This window comes from Siphateles boraxobius, unplaced genomic scaffold (genome assembly GCF_051911475.1).
Source record: "Siphateles boraxobius isolate OS27281-9 unplaced genomic scaffold, OSU_SipBor_1 137, whole genome shotgun sequence".
NCBI lineage: Eukaryota > Metazoa > Chordata > Actinopteri > Cypriniformes > Leuciscidae > Siphateles > Siphateles boraxobius.
The window spans coordinates 2040001-2060282 of NW_027508741.1; positions in this window are offsets into that span (position 1 = coordinate 2040001).

A 20282-nucleotide genomic window follows, 5' to 3' on the forward strand; every position below is an offset into this window, starting at 1 on the left:
TTGCACGTTCCGGGAACATTCAGAAGACTATAGACAATATTCGACAATAGTGGCGTTATCAGAGTTAAGCGTTGATTCGATTTAGTTTAAAAATAGTGTCATTCATATTGTATCATTCTTCAAACATTATGGGAACGCTACTTTTGAATGTTCTCAAAACAGTAAACAAAAACATTATTTATACATCGTTCAATTTTTTTCGTTGGACGTTCATCTAATGTTTTTTAAATGTTGTTTCAGAACGATCAGAGAACATTCAAATGTAACATTCCCATAATGTGCGAGGAATGATGAATGTTTCTATGTTCCCAAATTTGACAAAGTTTATCAATTATTTAATGACTTTATTTCCAGAGGTAAAGCAGTTCTACACACTCCTAATGTTCATTAGGGTTCTATAGCATCAAATGCATCTTATAGAGTTCTTGACTAAATATTCACACTTAAAACTGTTAATGTCAATAAGGTTCTATAGGAGAAATGATTGCATAATACTTTCATGCTTAACAGATTATTTAACATTTTCTAATGATAAATTAAATTTAAAAATGAATTAAAACAAAATGAAAAAACATGATTCCTTAATGGGAACCCTGGAAAGGTTCTTCACTCTTTAAAAAATGAAGGTTCCAAAGCGGGTTTTCTCAGCGATGGCATAGAAGAATGTTTTTTTAGTCTGAAGAACTTTTAAATATTCTAAAGAATATTGTTCTACTATAAAGAACAATTTGAGCAATGGAAAGATGTTGAAGTTTCTTCATGGAACCATTGATGCCCATAACGAACCTCTATTTAGTTTTCTTCCCACAAAACACTGGGTTAAAAACAACCAAATTTGGGTTCTTTTCAACCCAAGGGCTGGTTAAATATAGGACAGAACACATGTTGGGTTAATTTTACCCAGCAAATTGGGTTGTTTATTTAACCCAGCATAGTGTGTTGATTTAACCCATCATACTGGGTTGATTCCTTTTTACTATAGTATTAGCTTTTTTTAAATTATTTTACTTCACACATGAATTAATGTTAACTCAAATCCTCTCAACTTTTTTAAAAATACTCCACACAACCACTGGTTTACATGATAATTACTTTATTTTTTATCATATTTTACAGTATAACATATTTTATATAATTTTTAATACATATTGCCAACATTTAAGTTTGTTTAAGAAATATTAGAAGTAAAAATTAAACGTTTTGAAGTAATTCATCTGACCCAGGATATGGGTTACACAAAAACTACACTCGAAATACTGCTGGGTGTTTCAACCCAAATTTGAGTCAAATATGGACAAATCCAGCCATTGGGGTAAATTTTTTAATTACATTTTTAACCCAATGTTTGGGTTTGTCCCTATTTGACCCAAAATTGGGTTAAAACAACCCAGCATTTTAGATTGTACCCAAACACTTAAAAGATACCCCCAAAAAATTGCCCCACAAGGCTCAACCCAGGATTTGGGTAGAAAAAATAACCCAAGATTTTTTAGAGTGTGGAATCCAGTCCACATTTACCAGATCTGGGACCGACACTATGTAGAATACACACATTAGGAGTGCTTCACATTAGTTATGTTTCCTCATTAATTTCACATCTTTAGGAGTCTACAATCAAAAAAAAAAAAAAAAACCTGGGTTGTTTTACCAATTTTGGGTCAAATACGGACACACCCAAACGTTGAGTTAAAAAAATGTGCTTTAAAAATGTAACCCAACGGCTGGGTTTGTCCATAGCTATTTGACCCAAAGTTGGGTTGAAACATCCCAGCATCTTTTTAGAGTGTATACTAGCATGTCTTCTAACATGTTACACGACTGATTGAACATCCTCACCGTGTGTGTTTTCACCGTGTGTGTTTTTGACCGTGTGTGAAGCCTAATTAGCACAGGCTCACCTGGACGGCTCCTGTGCACCTTTGTGTTTATTTACTCCATCTGACACCGATGGAGAGTTTAATATCATCCCGTCAGAGGTTTGCCAAAGCCGGGATGCGACCCACCGCTCCAATATTCCCGGCAGCAGCAGGCCTTCGGGATCCTGGCAGAGGACGCTTAGCAAAGTTAAAACCTCTTACACTACGGCTCGCTGGCCGGCCAACCGCAGCGGGAGGCTCTGTGTCCCACAGACTACTGTTAAAGGGGAAGAAGAGGAGATCCGTCAATATCAGACCGCAGTCGTGGAGACACCGTCCTGCAAACATCCCAGCGAGCAACTCTGTGTTTAAAAGACTAATAGCCGTCCAATCACAGCCCAGACATCTAAAACAAGGCTGTCAGTGAAAATTTAATAGACGTCTAAACCATCGCCCAATATAGACTATAGTCATCAATTAGATAACAAAGAAATGAAACGACTTGTGTGTTCTTGGATAATGGTTTAGACGTCTTTTAAACGCAAAATTGCGTGCTGGGATCCTTTCTTTCTTTCTTTCTTTCTTTCTTCTGTGGGGGGGGTTTACATTAAAATCGTTTTGCTGCATGGTTAGAGGTCGACATTTCTTAAACTGCCTCAAATTCACGATTTTTTTGGAATGGAAAAACTAATGTATATTTTATAGATAATAAAAAGTGCTTTCAACAAAGACTGGGAGAGATTATTAAAGTCCCGCTGTTGTCAATAATCACATCCCTTAAAAATCATCTTTGATCACCAAAATTACATATTTAATATGTTTTTCTAGATAACAAAATTGAATGTTACTCGACACCCTTGCACGGTTCTATGAATATGCAAATGAGCCCCGCCTCCACTCACTCACTCACTCGCTCAGAGATCCACTCGTTGACGATCACACGTTGATCTGATTGGTTACAAGGTAGTTTGTGACGTCAGAAACACCAGCGATTTCAAAGCGTGTTTTTGAGACTGTCTTTGGTTCACTGCAGTTTTAAGGAGAAAATACTCAGCAATGCTGTCGACTTATGAATTTACTCATGGTTTGTGTTAAAGCGTATTAAAAACACCACATAGACATATAAACAACATTAAAAGCTGGATTTTCACCACAGGGGACTTTAAAAAACAGTATATAGCATACAAGTAGGACAATCTCTACTCAGAAAAAAGAAATTGATGATATGACCGATTAACCCCAATTTTATACACATAGACACACATCAATTATTAAACGAATTCAATTCAACTTTAAGCACTTTAAATTACATTTTACTTTCTTATTTTATTAGTTAATTTATGAGTTAATCTTGAAATCCAGTTCTTCATCTTGTCGGCTTGATCCTGCTCCTACTTCTCTCCCGAAACTCTGCTATCTCTCCATTATTTATCCCTTCATAAATGCATCTTTCCATTTTAAAGTAATTCATATATCTGACCCAGGATCTGGGTTACAAAAAAACTACACTCCAAAAACTGCTGGGGTTTTTCAACAACAAATTTTAAATTACATTTTTAACCCAACGTTTGGTTTTGTCCCTATTTGACCCAAAATTGGGTTAAAACAACCCATCATTCTAGAGTGTACCCAAACACTGAAAAGATACCCCAACAAATTCCCCCCACAAGGCTCAACCCAGGACACCTTCGTCGTGCCAAAGAGGATGCTTACAGAAGTGGGGATAAAATCTTGTACAACCAGGCCAGAAACAGATTGACAAAGGAGATCAGAGTTGCTAAAAGAAGCTACTCTGATAAACTGAAAAACCAGTTTTCATCCAACGACCCATTATCAGTCTGGAATGGCCTGAGGAACATCACCAACTACAAGTCACCATCCCCTCGATCTGTGGACAATCAACACCTGGCTGACGATTTAAATTCATTTTACTACAGGTTTGTAAAGCCCTCATTCACACCACACACCGGCTCTAACCTGCACTTCACACATTCACCATCACCTCCTGCACTCCCATTACTCCCCCCTCCTGCCATCCAAATATGGACAAACCCAAACGTTGGGTTAAAAAATGTGATTTAAAAATGTAACACACACTCCTCCACAGGTCACATTTCGACGGAACCTACGCTCACTTTCACCCTCTCATCTATCCTCTTTGGTCTCATCCACACTTCCTCCACCTGATCAGCTCTCAACTCTAGATACTAACAGTGCAACTGATACTCTTTTCTCCACTTTAACATCCTGCTTGGACAACTTCTGTCCCCTTTCCTCCAGGCCAGCCCGCGCCACACCCTCTGCCCGCTGGTTATCTGATATTCTCCGCGAACATCGTACTAAACTCAGGGGTGCAGAGAGGAAGTGGCACAATTCGAAAGATCCGACAGACCTGGGTCTTTATCAATCCCTCCTCTCTTCCTTCTCTGCTAATATCTCTACTGCTAAAATGGCTTACTATCACAACAAAATTTTCAATTCTTCTGACTCTCGCATGCTCTTCAAAACCTTCTCCTCTCTTCTTAACCCTCCTCCTCCTCCTCCTTCATCAACCCTAACAGCTGACGATTTTGCCACATTCTTCATAGAAAAAACAACCACCATCAGCGGCCAATTTACCAATCCACAAACTGACACACACATTTTACCAACAAATGCACACATTCTACCCTCCTTCTCTCTACTTTCAGAGGCGGAAGTCTCTAAACTCCTCCTTTCCAATCGCCCTACTACCTGTCCGCTTGATCCAATCCCCACTAATCTACTTCAACCCATTTCTTCCTCAGTTGTACCCACACTCACGCACATCATAAACACCTCTCTTCACACTGGTACTTTTCCCACAGCTTTTAAGCAGGCTCGAGTAACCCCACTGCTTAAGAAACCCAATCTAAATCCAGCACACCTAACAAGTTACAGACCGGTATCTCTTCTTCCATTTGTCGCGAAAACACTTGAACGAGTTGTTTTCAACCAGATCTCCTCCTTTCTTACACAGAACAACCTCTTGGACAACAATCAGTCTGGTTTCAAGAGCGGACACTCAACTGAGACTGCCCTGCTCTCAGTAATTGAAGCTCTGAGACTGGCAAGAGCAGCTTCCAAATCCTCAGTCCTCATCCTGCTGGATCTGTCTGCTGCTTTTGACACAGTTAACCACCAGATCCTCCTGTCAATCCTAAAGATGAAGGGCCTCTCGGGAACTGCACTCCAATGGTTCGAGTCTTACCTCTCAGGTAGGTCCTTAAGGGTGTCATGGAGAGGTGTGGCATCTAAGACCCAACATCTAGCTACTGGGGTGCCTCAGGGCTCAGTGCTTGGACCACTCCTCTTCTCCATCTACATGACATCACTAGGATCTGTGATTCAGAAACATGGCTTTTCCTATCATTGCTATGCTGATGACACACAACTCTACCTCTCATTCCAGCCTGACGATCCAACGGTAGCTGCTCGTATCTCAGCCTGCCTAACAGACATTTCTGGCTGGATGAAGGACCACCACCTTCAACTAAACCTTCCGAAGACAGAGCTACTTGTGGTCCCGGCCAACCCAACACTTCATCACAACTTCTCCTTTCAGCTAGGCTCGTCATCCATAACTCCATCAAGGTCAGCTAAGAACCTTGGGGTTGTAATTGATGATCAGTTGAAATTCACAGACCACATTGCTAGAACTGCCCGGTCCTGCAGATTTGCCTTGCACAACATTAGGTGGATCAGGCCCTTCCTAACAGAGCATGCTACACAACTCCTTGTCCAAGCACTTGTTTTATCCAGACTGGACTATTGTAATGCTCTCCTGGCTGGTCTTCCAGCTTGCTCTGTCAAACCTCTACAATTGAGTGCAATCCACGTGTACCAGATGTGGGTCGGATCTGGGCCGACACTATGTTCCCAGCAAGCAATAGCCGTCATTTCACCGTTTAGGTTAACTATAGACCCAATATAGTCCGGCAATGAGTAAATCACTTCTAGACAAAATAACCTTGAATTTACTAACATGTCGTTTTTGCCAAAATAACTTGCAAGATGTTTGATATTCCATCATGTAAGCAAAGTAAACAATGATCACAAGGTGTTTGGTTTCATTTCTACACTCATTTCATTTCTTTGTTATGACTTGTCTATTGGCGATGATTTAGACATCTATTAAATTTCCACTGACAGACAAAATTTTGCCTATTAGATGTCTTTCAAATGCAAAATTGCTGTCTGGGAAGCAAGGTGTTCCCCAGGGATCCGTACTTGGTCCATTATTATTCCTCATCTACGTACTACCTCCGGGTCAGATTTTACATTGATCTTTCAATTCGTCACTGATGACATCTAAATCTATATTATCTGCAAGCCTGCTCTATCCAATCAAATGATAACTTTTCTGCTTGTGTGAATGAAACGAAAGATTGGTTCAACTTTTTAAAAACGAAACATGGAATGAAAACAGCTTTTTTCCCACTTACATCGCATTGCCCAGCACTGTCCAGTCACTAGCATCAAAGGTGGCGTCTGTGCTTTTGTTTCATCGCGTCTTGACTACTGTAATGCCCTTTTCACTGGCTTACCTGCTATACCTCCATTGCCAGACTGCATATATACATTTAATCATTTAGCAGACGCTTTTATCCAAAGCGACCTATAAATGAGAACAATAGAAGCAGTGAAACTAACAATAGGACAACAATATGCAAGTGCTGTGACCCTTCCCGGTTTAATCTAACGCAGTACTTTTATTATATATATTCAAGATGTGCTGCAAGAAAACTCACGCACACGCACATCTACCTTACGGTGTCTATCGTATCAGGCACAATATAACACTGCTCACTTTTAAATCTTTACTCTGGAATGACATGAGATAGAGCGTTAATCATGACAGAATTATGGAGTGTTTGGGAAACCTGTTGGAAAACAATCATTTTTGCGATAAAAAACAAAAACCAACAATAAGAATATAAAATACACGTATTTTAGAGAAGCATGTGTTTGGCCAAGTTTGTTTCTACCATTAAAAAATTTAAAAGGTTGTGAACTTTTATCTTACAATTCTGATTTTATTTCTTGCAGTTGCATATAACTCACAACTCTCATTTTTTTCTATGAATTGAGTTATAAACTCGAAATTATGAAAGGTTATTTATATCTCACAATTCTTACTAATTCTTGCAATTCCAAATTTATACACTGTTTTGTTAATTCAAAAACATTAGACAAATCGATTGGATAAACAGTAAACTAGGTTTACGTTTAAGTTTAAGTTTATTAAAAGCAAAAAAATTACAATGATTGTTAGAGAAACGTCTGAAAAATCAAATAACCTTCACCTTTCTTATTTTTTATTCCATGGTAGAAACAAGCTTCTATTGTCACAAAGTTGTCTTGTTGAAACAGAAACCTGAGAGTTTGGGAAACAATCATTATTTTTGATGTGGAGAAATGACACACTGCAAGTGACAATATGGTTTACTTCTACAGCTTTCTCTGCATATAAAGCCATGATCAGATCCGTTGAGTCACAAATAATACGTATTGTTTCGAAGCAACTTCACAGAAAATGTTTGTGAATCACCGAGAGATGATTGTGCGTTAAAGTAAAGTAATGGCAACATGGAAGTGATATACAGCTCAAATATAATTCAATTCAATTCACATTTATTTCTATACCGCTTTTCACAAAACACATCGTTTCAAAGCAGATTCACAGAAAATGCATGAGTCCGCATTACAGTTTACAGTGATCTGTTAGGAAACTGTCTTAAGTTATTTAAGAATATACAAAATCACAGTTAGCTAAAAATGTATTAATTTTAATAATGTATTAATTAAAGGCAGAAACAATAAGCTCATTGAAGTAATGAATACTTGTTTATTAACAAAAGATTATGACATTTAGAAAAATGTATTATTGGTGCATGTTGATTCATATAAAACATTATGTGCTTAGTTAACTCGATGTATTCATTTAAGCAGACACACTGAACGTGTTATGCTTGTAATGTTGATAATAATGCATGATCATATGTGAACTTGACAATGAATTTTTTTGATAAATCATGAAGTATTTACTTAATAATTTTAAGGGTTTCCTCAATTTTTTGTTAAGTCAACTGATCACTTTTAACTGGATGTAATCATTTAAGCAGACACAATGAACATGTTAGACAGTGATTACAACTTGTGTCTGTAATGATCACAATAATCAGATATGCATGATCAGAAACGCAGCATCAGGACTGGTGGATGTAGAAATAAATGATCGTTCGCTGCACACTCGTGACCAGACTCATGGTGATATGAGAACATGCCCTATAAAGAGGAGCAGCTTTTGTTGATCTCGGCGTCCCGGTGGTGTCAAGATGCATTTCCTCTGAACCAAGTGAGGAGCTTCCACAGTGCTGCAATCTGGGCTCGCAAAACCCTTTGACACCGCAGTTTTAATTAAAATTACATTATGAGTAATCAAGCAGAAGACTGGGGGGGAGGGGGGTGGAGGCAAAAGCTCGGGGTGAACCTCATCTCTACCAACATGCAATGGACTAAAGCCATGCCAAAGATGTGCAACACACAGAGCTGGATCCTGGTTCAGGTTTAAGCGTTGAGATAAGAGGGGAATGCACATCCTGATGTTTGCTAATGCAATGCATAGTGAAATAATAATAAAAAAACAATAAAACGGGTGGAAAAAATCCCATGCATATTAAAGGACTTAAGATCAGGATCCAGAGATCAGAAAACACCTAAAAATCAAGTCAAGTTTATTTCTATAGCACTTAATACAGAGTGATTCAAAGCAGATTTACAGTGATAAACGGGAAAATTACATAATCATAAATAGTTGCAAGCAGCAATTAAGCACATAAAAGGCATGGCCAGCGGCTTCAGAGAAACTGCAACAATGAGTAGCATTTTACATTATTTTAGTCAAAATGTTCTTCAAAGAAAGCAAGTTCGACCGCATATGGCATTATTGGTATCATTGTTCTCGTAATGACTCAATGTTTCATTAAAACAAGCAAAATGGATCAAAAGCCATTATGAAAGCTATTGTGAATTTTGATCAGAATGTGGTGATGTCCTTCATGGCATTGTGCCGATGACACGTACAGTGTTTCGTAAAGATTTGCTAATGCATTCATAAAATGCAGTATTTTACAACAAAATTCTAAACGGCTGTTACCAAATATTGGGAATTATTGATGACTCGATGTGCTGCATTGGATCAATAGAGACCAATTTTATGATTTTTGGCCAAACTGTTCAGAAGTTATAAGCAAGCTATTAAATAACAGTATCAAAAAAGTAGGATTGTAGTGAGCCAAGGAATCAGAGAGAAAAAAAATTGTTTCTAGCCCTTATGATTCAAAAGTCATTTGCATATATGTGAGTGCAACTTCGGACAGTTGGTGGCGCTAGAGGGATTGAGTTACAGACTCCAAAATTGCAGTGGTTGATGTTTGGACTGTCCTCTATCGGTGTGCCAAATTTCATAACTTTGAACAATACGGTTCTATGGGCGGCCATAGACTCAAGAGCAGAAGAAGAAGAAGAAATAACAGATGACCCCTAATGATGATTCATCAAATATCAGACAAAATATTGAACAGATAAACTAAATACACTGTAAAGCAAATCTCAACCGCTTGAATTGTTTGCATCATTGCAAAATGTATCTTATCATCAAGCTCTAATCTGATAAGTGTGACTATAAAGCATGAACATATTAAGATATTATAAACACTAACATGATGATTTTCGGTAAAGCTGCTTAGAAACGATGTGAAAGTGCTAAACAAACAAACACTGAAACTAATGTGCAGTTGTTGTGTTCAGAGCTCTTGTGTTTTCCTTCTGTCTTTGTCTTTAGTGTTTCAGCCGATCTTCGCAGGTCGAGTCCGATCACAAGAGCAGTGTTAGATTTACTGTGACACGATTCAACATCGAACCGCACATAAAGACGACAACGTCTGAAGCCTGCAGTGCTTTCACACTCGTTCTCGAGGCCGAGACTCAACACAGGCTCCCTGAAGACTCCTGCTTTTACAAACACTCAAAACAATCGTAGCTTTTCAAGAAATCTCTAATATCTAGTGTAATACCTGTTTCCAGGAAAACTGCACCTGTCGTTGCCTTTTATTTCCTGTTTTATGTGTCATAAAAGGTAAAAAACTATTAACATGAAAAAGCGGTAACACTTTATAATGCATTAAGTAACAAATGCGAATATATTTTTATAGCATTTAATAATGTTATGTGCAGGATAGTTCAAGGTGCATTAACTAATGTTAACAGATTTTGATATTAAAAATGTATTAGTAAATGTTGAGATTGATAAATTCTAGAAGTATTGTTCATATTAACTCAACAACTATAAAACCTTTTGTTTCAAGAATTAGGACTGTAAATATTGTAAATAATTGTAAATATACTGTTTGTCAATATTGGGAACGATTAAAATTATACTGATTATATGATATTATATGATATAAAACAACAGAAATAGCAAATAAATTAGGTGAGAATGAAAAACTGTAACACTTTACAACAAGGATCCATTGGTTGACACTAATTATTTATTTCCTAAAGCCTTTATTAATCTTAGCTAATGTTCATTTCAACATTATTCAAATCAAAAGTTGCATCTGTTATTATTATTTACTGGGCCTGAGCAAACATGCACTAATGTTATGAAAGATTAATAAATACTGTAACAAATGCATTGCTCACTGATAATGTTATTAATGCATTAACTAATGGAACCTTTTTGTGATGTTTTCCCAAACAAACAGATATAATATGCTGTCTTTTGAATATCAAATACTAAAACCAAATAATGGCCAGAAAAACTGCACCTGTCGTTGCCTTTTATTTCCTGCTTCATGTGTCATACACGGTAAAAAACTAAATCATTAACATGAAAAAGCGGTAACACCTCATAATACATTAAGTAACAGATAGGGAATATTTTTTTATATAGAATTTAATATCCTTTGTTAATGTTATGTTCAGGTTAGTTCACAATGCATAACTAAAGTTGACAATTGTTTCTATTAAAAATGTAAAGGTAAATGTTGCGATTAATAAATGTTGTAGAAGTATTGTTCATGTTAACTAACTCTAGTTAACCAATGAAACCTTATTGTAAAGTGTTACTTCAAGAATGATGTCACTTTAAATATTGTAATAATTGTGAATATACTTTATGTCAATATTACGATATGAAACAGCAGAAAAAGCTAATAAATTAGGTAAAACTGTAACGCTTTACAACAAGGTTGCATTTGTTAACACTAGTTAACTACATTAGTTCAAATTATTCAGATTTACAAATATGTTGTCTTTTGAATATTAAATGCTAAAACCAAATAATGAGCATAAAACATACAAGTGTTTTAGTAAGGCATACTCTCGCTTCAGACCTGAAATAGAAATGACAGAAATGTTAATATGACATCCATTTTCTCCCAAAAATGTCAAAAAGATACAAAGACTCCTGGTTTGTGCTTGAGGCCACTCACCGAAATAATTATGAGCTCCATAAAAGCCCCACCGTAAAAAAAGTGGCAGAAGCCACCAGGAGAAAAGGATCGAACAAAATTACTTTCTCTGCCTCTGCTTTATGTGCTTTAATAAGAGCCGGCGTCAGATGGCCTTCTTCAGCAGGAGCCCGACTCGTCCATTCAGACGCTGTGTTTTCTGTATTCATTAAGAGAGAAAGATCTGCTCTCGGCTCCACATATCACAGTTTTCCTTCATTACATGCTGGAGCTCACATGTGTTAAAAGAAGAGGAAGAGGAGGAAGAACGCTGGTTGCTTTGAATGGGATCGTGCTCACGAGACAGACGCTCTCAGAATCCATTCTGCTCTGGGCTCTTATACAGTTCTTTATGTATTTCTCTCTCACACACACTCTCTCTCACACACACTCTCCTCAGAGAGGTTAATTACTGCGCGGAGAAGTTTGGACAGAAACGCTTCGGTCCGACAGACAAAAGGCCGAACGCAAAGGTCTGCGCAGAACAGAAGACACGCGGCTCTAATGACGCTCGTGGGGTGGAAAAAGCATTTGCTTTCATGTTTTGGTCAAATGTGCTTGATGATGTTTAGATGACAGCGGAAAGAAACAAAAATATGTTCCCATTAAGTTATTTATGAATGCTCTCTGAAGGTGCCATTTTTTTATTTACGTTTGTCCTTGAAAAACATTCATTTTATCATTTCGCAGAAATTACTTTTTGAATGTTCTCTAAAACATCTGAAACTAGTAAGTAGTAACTATTGAATTAGTAACATCCAACCAAAACGTTTTGCAAACATTAAACGTTACTTTTGAAACGTTACTTTTGAAACATTACTTTTGAAATGTTACTTTTGAATGTTTTTGAAACAAGTAGTTACATTTAAATGTTGCAAACATTGAACGTTACTTTTGAAACGTTACTTTTGAAACGTTACTTTTGAAACGTTACTTTTGAAACGTTACTTTTGAAACGTTACTTTTGAAATGTTACTTTTGAAACGTTACTTTTGAAACGTTACTTTTGAAACGTTACTTTTGAAATGTTACTTTTGAAACGTTACTTTTGAACGTTCTGAAACAAGTAGTTACATTTAAAAATGATGCAAACATTGAACGTTACTTTTGAAACGTTACTTTTGAAACGTTACTTTTGAAACGTTACTTTTGAAACGTTACTTTTGAATGAAGTAGTTATTTTTAAAAATGATGCAAACATTGAACGTTACTTTTGAAACGTTACTTTTGAAACGTTACTTTTGAAACGTTACTTTTGAAACGTTACTTTTGAAACGTTACTTTTGAAACGTTACTTTTGAAACGTTACTTTTGAACGTTCTGAAACAAGCAGTTATTTTTAAAAATGATGCAAACATTGAATGTTACTTTTGAAACGTTACTTTTGAACGTTCTGAAACAAGTAGTTATTTTTAAAAATGTGTGTGCTTGATGATGTTTAGATGACAGCGGAAAGAAACAAAAATATTTTTTTAATGTTTGTTATTTAAAAAAATTAAGGGAACGTTCCATTTTATCATTTCACAAATATTACTTTTTTAATGTTTTATAAATATCTGAAACTACGTAGTAAGTAGTAACTACTGAATTAGTAACATCCAACCAAAAACATTTTGCAAACATTAAATGTTACTTTTGAACCGTTACTTTTGAACGTTTTAAAACAAGTAGGTTAGTTAAGTTTAAAAATTTTGCAAACATTGAACGTTACTTTTGAAACGTTACTTTTGAATGTTCTGAAAAAAGTAGTTTTACATTTACATATTACATTTTACAAAAGTAGTAACATTTAAAAATGTTGCAAACATTGAACGTTACTTTTGAAACGAATGTCCAACTGAAACACTTCATGAACCATGTATAAATAATGTTTTTGTGCCAACGTTTGGAGAATGTTATTAAAGAACAAATAAATTTTAGCAAAAACAAAAAGTAAAAAATATTGCATTACTAATTACTTTCTAAATCCCATATCAACCTTGACCAGTTGAACAATACAAGTTAATGTTAGTTACTACATTATCTGATGTTAACTAGTGGAACCTTATTGTAAAGTGTAACCAACTAATAACGAATGATGTTCATGTCATTCCAAACCTGTATAACTTACATTTTCACATACAAATGCTCCACAGGAAAAAATAACATCCTAGAGGTTTGGAACAACATTAGAGTGAGAATAATATGTTGTTTTTTGGGTGAAATGTTGCTGTAAACCTCTGTTTTCCTCTTTAATCTCAGGCTTAAGGCAGGAAAACGGCACTTTTAGCCTCGTTTCTCTCTTCACTGCCACTTTCTATCGCTCAAGGTTGTGCCAGGCAGTTAAACGTAAGTGAATCCAGTGGTTTTGACAGACCTGAACACACACAGAAACAGAAGCGGAAGGTTGAATCTGCCTCGAGGTCGACGACCCTGACCTTCCACACATCTGTAAGAAAGCAGAGAAGATGGAAAGCATGTTTTCTCAAAATAAAATCTCTCTTTATTCATTAGATTTGTATTAAAAGATACAAATAAACACATATTTATCATTATTTTAACATAACATTGAATAACAAAACAGATCTAAAACATCTGACATCTTTACACAACACAAATCAATGTTTCTCGTTCACTATTAAACCGATTCATAGAGACTCACCAACGAACAGGAACGTTCTGGCAAGGTTATCTCAAAGTTATGAACAAATGTTCTTACAGTAACATTAAAAGAACATTCATTCAGCGTTATCTGGTCTTTAATAATGTTCTCAAAACATTAGCACAAAAACATTATTATTATTTATGTTTTTGTGACAGTCAGAGTTGTTTATTCTCGTTTTTTCTTAAATTTAAGGATTAAAATCTTCATTGAAGTATAAAAGCAATAAGGTCATCATGCGTTACAGTGATTTTACCACAGTAAATCTGTTTCGTGTTTTGTAAAGTGATTAAACAAGCATTGTTTAGCTGCAAAATAAAAGGAAATCAAACGTGTGTTTTAGTATTCTTCCAGAACAGTGTAAATCAAGGAAAAATAATAATGAAATTGTTAGACAAGCAGTCGTAGACAGACTATACAAATGACTGAACTTTTGATGAAGTGAAGATAATACCGTAAGATTGTCATTATAGGAGAAACTGATGTACTAGTCACGCTTCATATTTGATTCATGATGCATTTCTGCGCTGCACCTACAAATCGGATTAATTACCACTGGCTTAAGTTTGTGAAGATAAAGAGCTTACAAAATACCTCTGGGAAAGTGATTAACCACAGAAACAATAAATCAATCAATGACTCAAATGAAGCTCAACTATATTCAGTGTGCTGGAATGTTAATAAATCAACGAACGTGCGCTAAATTGTTTTTCGCGAAGTGACACGAGACTCCCGCTGGATTTGTGGAAATACCCCCGCCCCTTTTTACAGTGGCGTGTTTTGAATGAAAGATTAGTGCACACACTGAATACTGCACAATATAACCAATTTGCTGTGTATTATCTTCTGGAATTATATGACATATTACGCAACAAAGGTTTCAATTATTAGCTACACTGTGTCAGTGTTCCTACCAAAGATTTTCACCACTCAATTTGAAACTCCAATACAGGATGGGACAATATCCATATAAATATAGATATACTTTGATGTTACAAATGCATGTAAAAAAACAGCTGTGGGGAAAAAAAGTGCACAAATACTAAATGTTGTACAAGCTTAAAGCGCATCAAACTAATGCATAAAGCTACAGTTTAGAGCGGCCGGATGCATGTGCTGTTTAATGCATTTGAGGGTATGTTTACAAGACACCAATGATGTACTAAATACGGAAACGTTTTTCCCTTTTGTTTTTCTCGTACAGAAGACAACATTGTCAAAATGAACCCGTTCACACGAATCCGCAAAAACGATTTAAAAAGCGGTATTCTGCTGCCAGGCCAGTAGTTGGCGATGTCAGTTTGTAAGGAATCTGCGCAATGCACATGCGCATGCCATCACCATTTTCACAGAATCCTGTTTTTGTAGTTTAGGTACATGGAGACAAAAACTTGCACTTTGAAACCCGTTTCCAAAAGTTTGTGTTTTTTAGGCCCACACAAAGCGTTTTTCATGTAAATGAGTGGCCAAAATGCATTACAAAAAATTTGTTGAAAACGTTGACATATTTTTATCTGTAGCAGAGTCTTTGCTAAAATGCCTATGCTTTTGGGGATGTCTATAGCGAGTGGTTTAATCTGTTTTTTGTTTGTTTTTTTCACAACAAAACAATCATCACAGATACAAGCTTTGATACGGAGAGCCCTATGTAAAGACAACCTGTCAATTTTATAACAACTGTGACAACTGCAAAGCGTCCAATGTGTTTAAACAATATGATTTATGCATTAAATACAGCATAAACTCTGGCGTATTTTTAAACGCTCAAAACAGACGTATCTGAAGGCCTTTTCCCACCGGACGCGTGACGAAAAAGCGAAACGAAAAAGCTAATAGTTCGCGTCAAAACCATTCACTTCAGCCGCGACGCGAATTTGCGACGTCTGTGAGGTTCAGATTCAACATTCCAAAACTTTCGCGCCGACAGCATAGAAAACATGGACACTTCATCATTATCATCATCATCATCATCATCATCCAGTGAAGACGAGCTTTTCATTTTCTTTAAAAGACGGAAAATAGGTGTTTGGGTGCACCCAATCTAAAGAGAGTCTAGGGGAGTACGCTTGTACAGGAGCTAAAACTTTTCTAAAACTAAAAAAATTTTCACACAACGTACTCAGAGTACAGAGTACTACTGATAACCGAGTTGGTTGGCAATGCTACGCCACACATTGTCTTTCAAATCGTTGTCCTTGTATTTTTTGTTAGTTTTGTCAAACAAAACGGGATTCGTCGAAACACAGGCAATCAGAAGATCCGTCATTGTTGCTGTGACGTCACCTTTGTTTTCTTCTATGTGATTGGCTGAAGCCTTTTCTGTTGCCCCGAAAGTAAAAAAAAAAATCAACATCGAAGCGAAAAAAATAAATGTCGTTTTTTCGCCGCAGCATTCGCGTTCGGCGTGGCGTTCGGCTGTTACACAAACAGCTGATCAAAAATAAAACCATCGCGCGAATTATTCGTGCGTCAAAATCGCGTCCAGTGTGAAAGGACCTTGATCCTCACAGCGATTGAATGCCGCCCGCGTTTATCGCGTGATATTTGCATTGAAGTCGAGAACTACCAATCTTTGACGCTCTCGGCCGTTCTCAACGCTTTAACTCTGTTCCGCGGTCAATCCCACAACGCACCGCGCGAGCGTGAAGCTCAACTTCCATAGGAATACATTTAAAACACTCGCTCTGCTCCGCGCCACTAGATATATAGACTATAACGGTTGCTTTATTTAGCGAATTTTTGCGGGTGAAATCCAGTCATTCCAACAGAAATCTGTTGAGGAGTTTCAGACGACAACAATGTGGTAAAAAAAAATCACAACCAAGATTTGCTCAGGTTCATATGGAAGCTTGTTTCCGCCAACAAATAAAACATTTTAAATGATAATTGTGACTTTTTGATCAATGAACAGCGCAGAACAGAGTGGAACACCAGATCTGGGGACTAACACATACACACACACACACACAGAAGTGCAGTTCACTTAAAGTCAGCTTTATTGCGCGTGTGCAGTTTATATAGCAAGTCTAGGATGTTGGCTGAAACTAACAAATAGAATAACAAGTCCATATAGAAAAGGAGACAGTCAGATTAGCAGAAAGAGTCCATAGAGAGACAAACAATTCCATTCCTTATTATACCATATATGCAACGTTGCTCAAGGATAATGACGAGCACGTGTCTAAACAGGGTGTGCAGGAAATGATTAGATAGGATAAATATGTTTGCATCTCCTTTTCTGTCTATCACATCCTCCAAGAGTCCATATTTAATTAGACAAAACATTTGGGAATACGCATATAAAATGGAAACCGATCCCTCTTACATAAGTCAATTAGTATCTTTAACAGTATTGTTATATTCTTTACAAGTGGATGTATTCATTTGTTTGCTTTAGAGGGGTGTCATGTACAAAATGATGCTAACAGGATCTAATTAGCAGATGCAAATGAGGAAAGCCGGAGTATTCGCAGAGAAGCAGAAGAGAGGCTCGGTGGGAAAGCTGGAACGGTTCGGATTACCAACGGCCCCCACGCTGGGGACCAAATGTGATGGTCCGCTCCTGCTGTTGTTCTTTACATGAGACAGGAGCAGACCATAAATATAGACGTGGGGGGCGAAAAGGGAGGGTCAAAAAGGGGCTTGACCTTCTGGCGTCCAAATACTCACCCAATTTTCTATCCGTCAGTCTGTCGATTTCTCATCGCAGTCTGGAAGCGTTCATCCCTGTATCCACCGTGTTTTCGGTTGCTGTTAGTTGGTGGGAAAATGATGCAACCAAACTGCTAAAGAAAAGATAGAGGCTTGAAAAACAAACTGAGTTGCATTTTAAGCATCATATTGCGGTGTATCTGGCAGCGCTCGGACCTTCTGCTCTCGCAAAACGCCTCTGCCAAGACATTGGTGCCGAGGTCACGGGCTCTTTCCCCCCGCATGGAAACTACAGGGAAGTGTGGCATCGGGACAGAAAGGACCCTTTAGACGTGTCAAAAAGAAAGCGCAGGGGAAGCGAGTATTTGAGCAAACTCCCCACTGTCTGCTGCCCTTAACGCTCTGGCAGCGAGTTCAACCTTCATTACGGGCTCTGCGATATAGTGAACGCTCATGCATTTGGCAGACGCTTTTGTCGGAAGACACTTGCATTGCATTCAAGATATACACTTGATCAGTTCATGCATTTGCTGGGAATCAAACCCAGGATGACTGAAGATATTAGGTATCAAAATGATGGTTTATGCTTGAAATGAGAAAATGGAGTAAAAAAAAATCATCTTGTTTTCCCTTTGGATTAAGTTTATTTTTTTGTCATTTGATCAGTTCATGCATTCGCTGGGAATCGAACCCTCAAACTTGGTGTCGCAAGCATTATGCGCAGCATGTATGAAATGATGTTCTTCCTCGGTGTTTGTGTCTTGTTTTCCAGCACAAATATCTAAACATTCTTGAAATCAAGATGCATTTACTGGAGAAGAAGCTATTAGAAACAAAGGAAGATATTTAGAAGAATGTCGTAACCAGACAGTTGCTGGACCCCATTGACTTCAATAGGAAAATAATGTTGGGCAATGGGGTCCAGCAACTGTTTGATTACTGACATTCTTCAAAATATCTTCTTTTGTGCTCAGCAGAAAAAAGAAATTCATACAGGTTTGAAACAACTTGAGGGTTAATAAGTGATGATAGAATTTTCATTTTGAAATGAACTATTCCTTTAAGTATCAAAATGATTTAGGTTTATGCTTAAAATGAGAAAATGAGTCAAAAAATAATCTTATTTTCCCTTTAAGTTTATTTTTCTGACCACATTGGCAGATTTGTTGTTGTTGTTGTTGTTGTTGTTTTAAGCACAAACTCAAAAAACAAGATTTTATATCTTAGTTCATTTTTCTTTGTGTCTTTACCCTCTGGTGCTGCTCGCGTGACCGGAATTTTATTTTTTATTTTAATTAAATTATTGTACTAGGTTTTAATTTGATAATCTTTTTTAATTTAATGCTTTGTCTATTTAGGTGATTTTATGGTACAAAATTATATTTATGCAGTAGTTATAATCCATTTATTAATTTTTGCACAATTCCAATGATTTAAAAAAAGAGTTTAAATTTTAAAAATAAATTTAAAATTCAGTCATAAATTACCGCAAAGAGGGTTAGGAGAAACATTATCAAACTAAAATATAATACATTAATTTCATTGAAATAAAAAACTATTTTAAATATATAAATAAATATAATAAATTTAAATAATAAAGTAATAATAAAAGCGCTATATAAATGAAGTTGACTTGACTTGAAAAGCATGCCCCGATGAAGCATGGGCAGAGAAGGAAACACCACAAAGCAATAAAGGCCCAGTAAAGCGTGTAAAGGGTAACCCCTCATGACGAAGTGTTGCTGGGGCGATCACAGATCCACTCATATGAGCCTGTGTTTCTCATAGCAGAAACATCTGTGGGAGTGCAGAGGCTTTTCTCTGCGAACGACCAGGAAATATTGGCAGAACAACCGTTAACAAATCACAACAGGACTGACGAGGCAGGATTGAATCTGAAACAAAGCTTGACACCTCCCACCATCTGAGAGTCCAGGCCTTCAGAGATTTCCCCTGATCTGATGATCATTTACTGCAGAATAAAGATTTAAATCAGAGAAAAACAGGGTTTTACAGGCTGATGTCACTCAGACACTTCTCAGGATGTTCAGGACGTTTGGAAATGCCAGTTCTCAAACACTTCTCACTTTTATACAGCGCTTTTTACAATACAGAGAGTATCAAAGCAGCTTTACTGAGATAATGCAACAGAGTTTGTTTCCAGAAAGAAATACCGTCACAGTGTTGGTTTATTTTTGTTGTAAAAAAGTTATTAATTTAGAGTTTTACTCTAAAACTGTGAGAAAGTCAAACCCATAAATCTAAATAAGTTGTGTTCCAAATTTTAAGTTGATTTCTCAGTAAATGCTCTTTCAGTGAGAAGTTGTTCGGCTGCAGTGCAAAACGCTTCCACTAGAAAAAACTCGTCATTTTTGAACGGGGACAATAAATGTGTGACTATTTTTTTCAGAACCATTAAACCTTTTTCGAATCATGTCCATGATTTATTTTTGCATTCACACAGCAAAGTGCAAAAAACCTTTGTTTTGCACCATTCTTAGGAAGTAAAAAATAAAATAAAACATCTTCTGTCGATCCTGCCTCGAGTCTGATTTGTTAACGATTGTTTCGCTTGTTCATATCGATACTTTTACTCCCACA